The sequence below is a fragment of the Callorhinus ursinus genome, unplaced genomic scaffold (assembly GCF_003265705.2).
Source record: "Callorhinus ursinus isolate GAN/ISIS: 27379988/994484 unplaced genomic scaffold, GSC_fseal_2.0 scaffold13, whole genome shotgun sequence".
Taxonomy (NCBI): domain Eukaryota; kingdom Metazoa; phylum Chordata; class Mammalia; order Carnivora; family Otariidae; genus Callorhinus; species Callorhinus ursinus.
Window position 1 is genome coordinate 41,895,180 of NW_027397075.1, and position 11,176 is coordinate 41,906,355.

Sequence of the window (11,176 nt, forward strand, 5' to 3'; positions counted from 1 at the left end):
ACCATTTGTTGAAGAGACTGTCTTTTTTCCATTGGACATTCTTTCCTGCTTTGTCAAAGATGAGTTGACCATAGTGTTGAGGGTCCATTTCTGGGCTCTCTATTCTGTTCCACTGATCTATGTGTCTGTTTTTGTGCCAGTACCATACTGTCTTGATGATGACAGCTTTGTAATAGAGCTGGAAGTCCGGAAATGTGATGCCACCAGCTTTGCTTTTCTTTTTCAACATTCCTCTGGCTATTCGGGGTCTTTTCTGGTTCCATACAAATTTTAGGATTATTTGTTCCATTTCTTTGAAAAAAGTGGATGGTATTTTGATGGGGATGGCATTGAATGTGTAGATTGCTCTAGGTAGCATTGACATCTTCACAAAGTTTGTTCTTCCAATCCATGAGCATGGAAGGTTTTTCCATTTCTTTGTGTCTTTCTCAACTTCTTTCATGAGTATTTTATAGTTTTCTGAGTACAGATCCTTTGCCTCTTTGGTTAGATTTATTCCTAGGTATCTTATGGTTTTGGGTGCAATTGTAAATGGGATTGACTCCTTAATTTGTCTCTCTTCTGTCTTGTTGTTGGTGTATAGGAATGCCACTGATTTCTGTGCATTGATTTTATATCCTGCCAGTTGACTGAATTCCTGTATGAGTTCTAGCAGTTTTGGGGTGGAGTCTTTTGGGTTTTCCACATAAAGTATCATATCATCAGCAAAGAGTAAGAGTTTGACTTCCTCCTTGCTGATTTGGATGCCTTTTGTTGTCTGATTGCTGTGGCTAGGACTTCTAATACTATGTTGAATAGCAGTGGTGATAGTGGAAATGTCCATGGAAATTTTTAACCACCTTCAACACATATATACAGTTTAAGTGAAGCAAGGCCATATACCAAAAGTATTTCTGTTAAATTAAGGAGATAAATGTTTTTTAAAAATAGAATAAAGAAAATTCAAGGTGAAGTCATGTAATCTCAGAAAGAGAAAGACTTCCTAAGCATGACACTATGGTAAAAATCTGAAAAAAATTAATGATATATCGTTATACATAAAGATCTAAAGTTTTTATTCATCAAAATTTTACATAAACAAAATTCAAATATAATTTAAATGGAGGAATGCATAGAACATATTTGATAAAGAAATTAATATCATTAGTCCATATAAGAGCTCTTTAAAAATGACAAAAAGTGAACAGCTCACATTTTTTTAAACGGAGAAATAACATGAACATTTACATGAAAATATTATTCATAAATGGAGGATATAAATTTTTGGTTTCAGAGTAGTCAGAGAAATCCAAAATTATACAGGAGAGTCTATTTTTTACCTACCAAACTGACAAAGATATTTGGGGGGTTTTTCTTCTTCTTTTTTTAAAATAAACTTCCTCTTGCCAGCCTGAGGGAAAAAAGACACCCTCATATAGAAAAAGGAGAAGCTTACGTGATACAACTCTTCTGGAAAGCAATATGGTAATATAAAACAAAAATATGAAGACCCTTAAATCAGTTATTCCAATTCTAGAAATTTAACTCTAAAGAATAATAGGTATTTACAAAGACTAATTTCAAAATAATTGTAGTGTCATTACTATAGAGAATTAAAAAAGAAAAACACTAAGTGTCCAACAAGAAGAATGCAATTAAATAAATCATGGTGCAGGCTACAAACAAATATTTAATAAAATAAGAAAATATTCATGATTGGAAGTGGATGCAGAAGTAGTATTATGCTGTGACTCAAGCTGTTATTAATAATATATATATATATATATATGAGTCCCAAATATTATTTGATAACTACATAAAGAATATGCATCTTTGGGGTGCCTGTATGGCTCAGTCGTTAAGTGACTGCCTTCGGCTCAGGTCATGATCCCTGGGTCCTGGGATTGAGTCATGCATTGGGCTCCTTGCTCAGTGGAGAGCCTGCTTCTCCCTCTGTCTGCTGCTCCCCCTGATTATTCTCTCTCTCTGACAAATAAATAAATAAAATCATCAAAAAAATGAAGTTAAATTAACTTTCCTTCAATGAACTAAAATTAAACATACACACACACATATAGACACATATTTCACATATTTCAAGCAACAACTATAATTTTTTTATTTGCAAAAGGATGAAGTTATGTGCTTAGAGTAGCTTCTTGGAATGTTATTCATATTAATAAGAGGAAGCAAATAAAAATAAGTCAAAAGATGTTTAAACAATCTTTGATAACATAATTGATAGAATATTATACCGTCATTTTAAATACTATAAATCAATATACACCAGTATATAAGACCAATTTTGGGGGGGGACTCTATGCTTGTATATATTGTTTTTTAAAAAGCAGCATCACATCCGAAGGGGCACATGCACCCCAATATTTATAGCAGCAATGTCTACAATAGCCAAAATGGAAAGAGCCTAGATGTCCATCAACAGATGAATGGATAAAGAAGATGTGGTACATATATATATATATATATATATATATATAATGGAAAATTATGCAGCCACCAAAAAATGAAATCTTGTCATTTGCAATGACATGGATGGAACTAGAGGGTATTATGCTAAGCGAAATAAGTCAATCAGAGAAAGACAATTATCATATGATCTCACTGATATGTGGAAACTGAGAAACAATGCAGAGGATCATAGGGGAAGAGAGGAAAAAATGAAACAAAACAAAACCAGAGAGGGAGACAAACCATAAGAGACTCTTAATCTCAGGAAACAAACTGAGGATTGCTGAAGTGGAGGAGGGTGGGAGGGATGGGGTGGCTGGGTAATGGACATTGGGGAGGGCATGTGCTATGGTGAGCACTGTGAATTGTGTAAGACTGATGAATCACAGACCTGTACCCCTGAAACAAATAATACATTATATGTTAAAAAAAAAAAAAAAAGGCAGGGCGCCTGGGTGGTTCAGTTGGTTAGGCAACTGCTCGGCTCAGGTCATGATCCCGGAGTCCCGGGATCGAGTCCCGCATCTGGATCCCTGCTCAGTGGGGAGTCTGCTTCTCCCTCTGACCCTACCCCCTCTTGTGCTCTCTCTCTCTCTCAAATAAATAAAATTTTTAAAAATCTCAAAAAAAATAAAATAAAAAGCAGCATCACAATGGAGCAATACAATAGAAAGTCAATTATGCAAAACTCTTCCATGCATGTAAATAAAGTGAGGTGGAATATGGAATATTAAAATAGTTTGTTGTCATAATGAGTGTGTGGGTGTTTTTTTTAATTTCTGATGCTCTCATGGTATTATTTATCAAATAATATGAATTATAATACAAATTAGATTTATAAGATACAATAATTAATCTTATAATAAATTTGATTACTCTTTTTAAAAATTAATTTGTATCTTAAAACTCAAGTTTATTTCCATTCTGGTTATTTTTGACTCACCTTACTTATTTAAAAAAAAAGAAACCCAACACCCAACAAGTCTTGTTTTGCTTTTAATTCACTTCCCATCCAAAAACATGCAAGAATCTGGACTGAAATCTGGAAGGACCCCGGCCTTGACCTGCCTTGGCACTGGCTGTGTCATTGGGCAAATCATTGAACATACCTGAATCTGTATTGCATACATTGAATGGGCATTACACCACCTAACTTGGGAAAGAGGCAGGTTGGTTGCTATTCAACCTTGGGGCTAGTAGAACTTCACCATGGAGGACCATGATTTATTCCTTACCTTGGGTCACCAAACTGGAGAAGCAAACTGAAGACACAGTTCAAGGACAATGGCAAATAAACTCTACCCTCTGGAGACTCTTTGCTGCCATGGATATTGGCACACCGGTATATAAGACCAGTGTTTTTTGGGGGGAGGACTCTTTGCCTTATTTCCCACTCACTAGTTTTTCATATTGTCCTAAACGGCATAGGAGAAATGCCAGTCAGCCAAGAAGACCTGATCTGTAATTCTGGGGTGGGGAAAGAAGCTGCTTTTAAGGCCACTGACCTGCCTACAAGGGCTGCCTGAATCAGCCATGGGGGGATAAGGATGTACATACAGAGAGGAGGTCTGGGGAGGTGGCTTCCAGTCTAGAGCAGAAGTGAAGAGAAGTGTAATACGGTGAAACAGAGGAGACACCACCCTGAATCCTCTCACCCCAGGTGGGTTTCCACCACTGCAAGGACTACGTGCCTTACGTCCGGGCCAAACACGAGGATGTGGCTGGGAATATCTACCAGGTGACCTTCGGTGAGGAGTCACTGCCCAAGGGCCATGGAGATTTCATCCTGGGCAATTAGAGCCACACGCACAGCGTCCTCATCGGTGTCACTGAGCTCTTCCAGATCTCGCTGCCCACCTTGGAGCCGGCCAGCAGCAGCACAGACAGCTCAAGTGCCAGTTCCGAGGATGAGAATGACAGTACCCTGGAGCTGCTCGCACCCAAGTCCCGTAGCCCCAGCCCTGGCAAGTCCAAGAGACACCCTAGCGGCAGCCCAGGCCTGGCCCGCTTCCCTGGCCTTGTCCTGCGGCCTTCATCCCGTGCACGCCGTGGTGCCAGCCACAGCCCCTCACCCCAGAGCCGCCGCCTGCCCCCGGTGGCCCCCAACAGGAGCAATGACGGTGGCAGCCGGGGCAGTAGTGAGGAGGGGTCCTCTGGGCTGCCTGGTCCCTAGGCCTTCCCACCGTCCGTGCCTCGAAGCCTCGGCTTGCTGCCTGCCTTGCGCCTGGAGACCATCGACCCTGGTCGTGGGAGTTCCTGGAGACCTAATCAGGAGGCCCCACCCCCCAGTAGCCAGGGCCAGCAGGGTAAATTGCCATTTCTCTGCCACTGTACATACTTTCTTGCATTCTTGAGTTTCTATTTTTTATAATTTGTGTTCAAGGGTGGTGATCTAAATGATTTAGGGAGCCAAAAAGGCCTTATAGACTTAGGTCTGTTTCGATTTGGTTTATTTTCAATAGGTGTAAGCCTGTTTTGTCTATATACATGAGGTTTAAAGCTATAGCCTTTATCTTAATTCCTCAGCTGTTCTTATCAGGTCAGTCAGTTCTGTTTTTCTGGCTCATGCAAATACTGTAAATAATGCTGTTCTATCCTGTAGGATACAGGTTTTAAGCTGACCTTTTAATTTGTTCTGTTGCTTCCACATGTATCAGTGAGAATGTATGTCCTCTATCACAAGTCAGAGTTAATAGTCCTAATTTTAAAATAATGAAATATAATAATGAAATTAAATATATTAGTGGCTTCCACTGTAGTTTTCCATGGAGATGTTTTAAGGGATAATATATTAGGTGTTGGTCATCTTAACCTCCAGTTTGCTGCTACCCAAACAAAGATCTTTGCAAGTTAGTATTATTTTCTCCAGATGCTCTTAGGGTATTGATTCATTTTTGCATCAGTGGTAATGGGTTTGAAGTGCATGATCTCTACTCTGGGGGAATCCGGTTTTGTCCTCTTTGGACCTTCTATGTCCAAAGCAGGTTGTTGGAATTCCATTCTAATTTTTGTCATTTCTTGTCTGGTATTAGCATTCTCTTCAGTGACTCTGATTGGTTCCATATTAATCATTTGTTGTAGTTTTGTCTATTATCATGGGCTTCTAGCTTCTAAATAATGTTACTGTTGCAGGACTTCTTTTTCCTGGTGCCCACAGCTCTTGGTCATGCCTGAAGAATGAAGAGGTAATCAGAGGAAGAGTGGCGGGCAGCAAAGCAAAGTTCATTGAGCGATAGTAAAATTTATTGAACGATAAGACCATGCTCCTGAAGAGGGAGGGGACCAGAGAGGGTTGCCAATTTGGCATTTAAATCTAAGGGTTTTTATGGGCTCTTTAGTGTGGACTGTTTTAATCTGATTAACCCTCCTTGCACCTGTCACCCAATCAGGTTTTTGTCCACAAGCTCATCTACCTACCAGGCAGTTGTTCATGTGGGAAAGTGGGAAAGGGGGGAGGGCTCCTTCCAGGGTGGTGTTTCCTGGCCTCTTGATCCCTGAGGTGGCCCTAAGGCATGGCAGCCAGTGCAGGCCACCTGATCAAGCTCTTTATTTAAATATTTCGTTGGCTGTTGAGCTGGCCCCCAGGCCTGAGTGAGGACACCCAAGGCCATTCTCTTCCTTTCTGACAAGTTGTAAGTCTTCCCAGTAGGAAGACTTAAAGCTGGGGCACTGAGTAAAGCCTAGAATAACAGGATGGGGTCTTTTTCCGTTTAAGAGTAGTTTCCTCTGGGCGCCTAGGTGGCTCAGTCGGTTAAGCGACTGCCTTCGGCTCAGGTCATGATCCTGGAGTCCTGGGATCGAGTCCCACATCGGGCTCCCTGCTGAGCAGGGAGTCTGCTTCTCCCTCTGACCCTCCCCCCTCTCGTGCTCTATCTCATTCTCGCTCTCAAATAAATAAATAAATAAAATATATATAAAAAAAGTAGGAATGCCTGGGTGGCTCAGCCGGTTAAGCGGCTGCCTTTGGCTCAGGTCATGATCCCAGGGTCCTGGGATCGAGTCCCACATCGGGCTCCTTGCTCAACGGGGAACCTGCTTCTCCCTCTCTCTCCCTCTGCTTGTGCTCTCTCTGTCAAATAAATAAAATCTTAAAAAAAAAAAAAAAGTAGTTTCCCCTTAGGAAGGGGAGGGAGTCGGGGGGGTGGCAGGGGTCCTTTTCCCTGCCTGCCTTTTTTCCAGCTATCCTTCGTTATACCAGGGTCAAAAGGGTTGAAATAGTTATTATCCTCAGGGTTTAGATTGGTGCCTTAGAGGCAAAAGGCTCTGGATTTCTTCCTACCCTGGAGATAACTTTTTGTGCTAGCACTTTTCCTTTCTGCCCGTTGGCATCTGTGTTAACTAATGCTTCTGATAAGAGCACTGGATTATCTTTCTTAGTTGCTCTTTTTAATTCATGATATAACTGACTGGGTTGGGTGATCAAGCCAATATCTGGAGGTTTTAAGTTTTTCCCAAAGTCTTCAATAGGTCTCTATGGATCCTCAGACTTTAATAAACAATCTATTCTACCCCTAAACTACCACTTGAATAGTTTTGGTAAGGTTAGTAAGTGAAGCGCATATTTGCTATTGCTTTGCTGCCTTTAACAACTGTGTTCAATGTGTGTTTTATCGTAGAGATGCCTAATAGGATTCCAAATCATTTATAATATGGTAAAGCAGAATAAGATAATTGTTGTGGCCACCATTAACATCCAAATTATAGTAGCTCTATCAATTTTATCTATTCAAAGGCTGGTTATAATCTCAGTAGAATGCCATAGATAGTAAACAGTATATTAAGTTTAAAATTTGTCAAGCCATTAATGGGCTTTATCAGATTTTGGTTAATTATAAACTTATTATAACTTATCACTTGTTTTTAACTTACATGGAATATGACATATATTTCATAGCAATGATCAATGTTAATTATTATTAATTTGGTTCAGGTTGCAGGCTATTGCAGACTATACCATTTGTTTTGTTTGAGGAGGTGAATTAAAGCTCAGATACTGAGTTTGTCTTTGCCAAAAATTTATTCAACATAGGTGATGTGGGAAGCAAAGGCAGAAGAAAAATTATTAAATTTCCTTACTACTTACAGCCCATTGACAAGTCCTTGAAACAGGAAGAGTGACATTCCTCTAGGGACTCAACTGTTTTGACGATATTTTGCTAAGGGCAAAAGGCAATCTTAGCCCAACCCCCAAGATACTGTGAGTCTACTTTAACATATAAAAATTCCTTTGGAAACTCCCTTTATCTCTAAACCCCCCAAGATACGTGTTGGCAATCATCCCCAAGCATATGACCCACCGATATACATCTGAAGGGTTTCATAACTAAGGTTTTATTAGACGGTAATAAATGACCTTTTCCCAACAATAGCTAGCCCCCTCAAGGTCCTGGAAACCTTGCTTCCAAAATTCCTTAGAGACACGCTATCCCTAACTTCCTCCCAGCTTGAAAATATCTAATCAACCACCCCTCGTGACCCCAGTGAACTCTTTCTGCCCATGGGTTCTGTCCCCTGTGCTTTGATAAAATCACCTTTTTGCACCAAAAACCTCTCAAGAACACTTTCTTGGCCATTGGCTTCGAATCCTAACATCTTCCCTATATCAGTAAGTTCACTGTGAAATTTTACAAGCCAACTGCACACAGAATAAGATGTTTTACTAAGCCAGTTAAGAAATACCATAGTCCAAACCAATGATAGATGAATCACACTACTGTTCCAGGCAAGGGGAGATGAAATAAAGTCCAGATTTAGCTGAGATGCACTTTTCTTAAAAATAAAAAAAATTTAAAAAATATATAGCTGAGCAAATTAGAATATCTAATTGATTTTATTAAGCAATTTATGAATCCAGCAGCATCACATATAGCAAGTAGAGAGATGCTCTGAGGAGTTGTACAAAATTGATGGTTTTTATAGGAAGGACGGTGGGGCAAGGAAGTTATTAGCAAAAGAAAAGAAAGGATTGTTTCAGGCCTGGGCATCTTCTTTTAAGGGGAGAGTAACCAGCAGGGTTTGTTATCATGCAGATAACCTTAAGGAAGCTGATGAGGAAATTTCAGACTGACTTTTAAAAGGTCCCATTATGGTGCTCCTGCATAGCTCAGGTTAAGCATCTGCCTTCAGCTCAAGTCATGATCCCAGAGTCCTGGGGTCACGCCCCACATAGGGCTCCCAGTTCATCCGGGACCCTGCTTCTCCCTCTACCTCTGCCTGCCACTCCCCCTGCTTGTGTGTGCTCTGTCAAATAAATAAAAATGTTTTAAAAAATAAAAAATAAATAGCGGAGCAAGATGGCAGAGGAGTAGGAGACCTGGATTTCGTCTGGTCTCAGGAATTCAGCTGGATAGGGATCAAACCATTCTGAACACCTACGAACTCAACAGGAGACCGAAGAAAAGAATAGCAACAACTCTCTGAACAGAAAAGCAACCACTTTCTGGAAGCAAGGGACCCAACAAGCGGCAGATCCGGGGAGACTCCCCTTCCTCCCCCCGGGAGGAGCGGCGCGGAAGCGCACTGCAGGGATCTGCTGGGTTTGGAGACTCTACAGGGGTCGGGTGTCAGAGATAGAAATGCTCAGTCACAGGCCGGGTGAGCATGGAGTGTGGTCGGAGACCGGGGAGATGGGAGCGACTGACTGCTTTTCTCTGGGGGCGCACTGAGGAGCTAGGCCCCGAGTTCTTGGCTCCTCCGGGGCAGAGATTGGGAGGCCACCATTTTCACTGTCATCCTCCAATGCTGTACGGAAAGCTTGCAGGGAACAAAAAAGCGCCCGAGAGCAAACCCAAGCAGATGGCTTAGCCCGGATGGACAAGGGTGGGGCAATTCCGCCTCCAGCAAAGACATTTGGGAACCACGGCAACAGGCCCCTCCCCCAAAAGATCAGCATGAAGAGCCAGCCAAGACGATCAATGAGAACAGCGGAACTCCAGCGCTAGGGGAATGCTGCACATAGAATTCATGGCTTTTTTACCATGATTCATTAGTCTTTCAAAGTTAATTTTTTAACTTTTTTTTTAATTTTTCTTTTTCCCTTTTTCAAACAACATCTTATTCGTGCCTTTTTTTAAAAAAATATTTTTATTTTTCATTTTTAGAGTCATATTCTATCCTTGCATAGTAGTTACCCTTATTTTTGGCATATATATATATAAGTTGTTCTCTCTTTAAAATCTTGAGATACAGTTTCTTCTAACATATCAAAATATACCCTAAATCTCTAGTGTATGGCTTTGTTCTAGTCTCCTGCCTGATCACATTCTCTCCCCCCTTTTTTTCTTTCTTTCCTTTTTTTTAATCCTCTTCTTTCTTTTTTCAAACACCTTCTTATCAATTCCTTTTTAAAGATTTTTTATAATTTTCATCTTTACACTCATATTCCATCCCTTCATCGTATCAACCCTTATTTTGTACCTATATAAGTCTTTCTTTCTTTAAAATTTTAGGAGGCACTTTCTTCTAACAGACCAAAATATACCCAAAATCTAGTGTGTGGCACTGATCTATGCACCAGCCTGATCATATTTGATCATATTGTGTTTTTTTTGTTTTGTTCTGTTTTTGTTTGTTTTTATCCTTTACTTTTTTTTGCCTTTCTTTCCCTTTCTTTTCACCTGGGTTCAGGTCTTTTCTGATTTGTTTAGAGTATATTTTCTGGGGACGTTGTTAACCTGTTACCATTTTGTTCTCTCATTCATCTATTCTCCTCTGGACAAAATGACAAGACGAAAAAAATCACCTCAACAAAAAGAGCAAGAGGTAGTACCATCTCCCAGGGACCTACTCAATACGGACATTAGTGTGATGTCAGACCTAGAGTCCAGAATTATGATTTTTTTTAAAGATACTAGCTGGGCTTGAAAAAAGCATGCAAGTTATTAGAGAAACCCTTTCTGGAGAAATAAAGGAACTAAAATCTAACCAAGTCAAAATCAAAAAGGCTATTAATGAGGTGCAATCAAAAATGGGGACACTAAATGCTAGGATAAATGAGGCAGAAGAGAGAATCAGCGATATAGAAGACCAGATGATAGAAAATAAAGAAGCTGAGTAAAAGAGAGATAAACAACTACTGGATCACGAGGGCAGAATTCGAGAGATAAGCGATACGATAAGATGAAACAACATGAGAATAATTGGGATCCCAGAAGAAGAAGAAAGAGAGAGAGGGGCAGAAGGTATATTGGAGCAAAATATAGCAGAGAACTTCCCTACTGTGGGGAAGGAAACAGGCATCAAAATCTAGGAGGCACAGAGAACCCCTCTCAAAATCAATAAAAATAGGTCAACACCCCGACATCTAATAGTAAAACTTATGAGTCTCAGACACAAAAAAAAAATCTTGAAAGCAGCTCGGGAGAAGAGATGTGTAACCTATAATGGTAGAAACATTAGGTTGGCAACAGACCTATCCAGAGACCTGACAGGCCAGAAAGGACTGGCATGATATCTTCAGAGCACTAAATGAGAAAAATATGCAGCCAAGAATACTATATCCAGCTAGGCTGTCATTGAAAATAGAAGGAGAGATAAAAAGCTTCCAGGACAAACAAAAACTAAAGGAATTTGCAAACACGAAACCAGCCCTCCAAGAATTATTGAAAGGGGTCCTCTAAGCAAAGAGAGAGCCTATAAGCAACATAGACCAGAAAGGAACACAGACAATATACAGTCACAGTCACCTTACAGGCAATACAATGGCACTAAATTCATATCTTTCAGTAGT

At 40.3% G+C, this 11,176-nt stretch overlaps 1 pseudogene; it reads left to right on the plus strand.

The window, feature by feature from the left end:
• Window positions 1-3,772: 3,772 nt before the first annotated feature.
• Window positions 3,773-11,176, plus strand: part of LOC141374045 (phosphatidylinositol 4,5-bisphosphate 5-phosphatase A-like) — a 49,997-nt pseudogene continuing 42,593 nt past the window's right edge.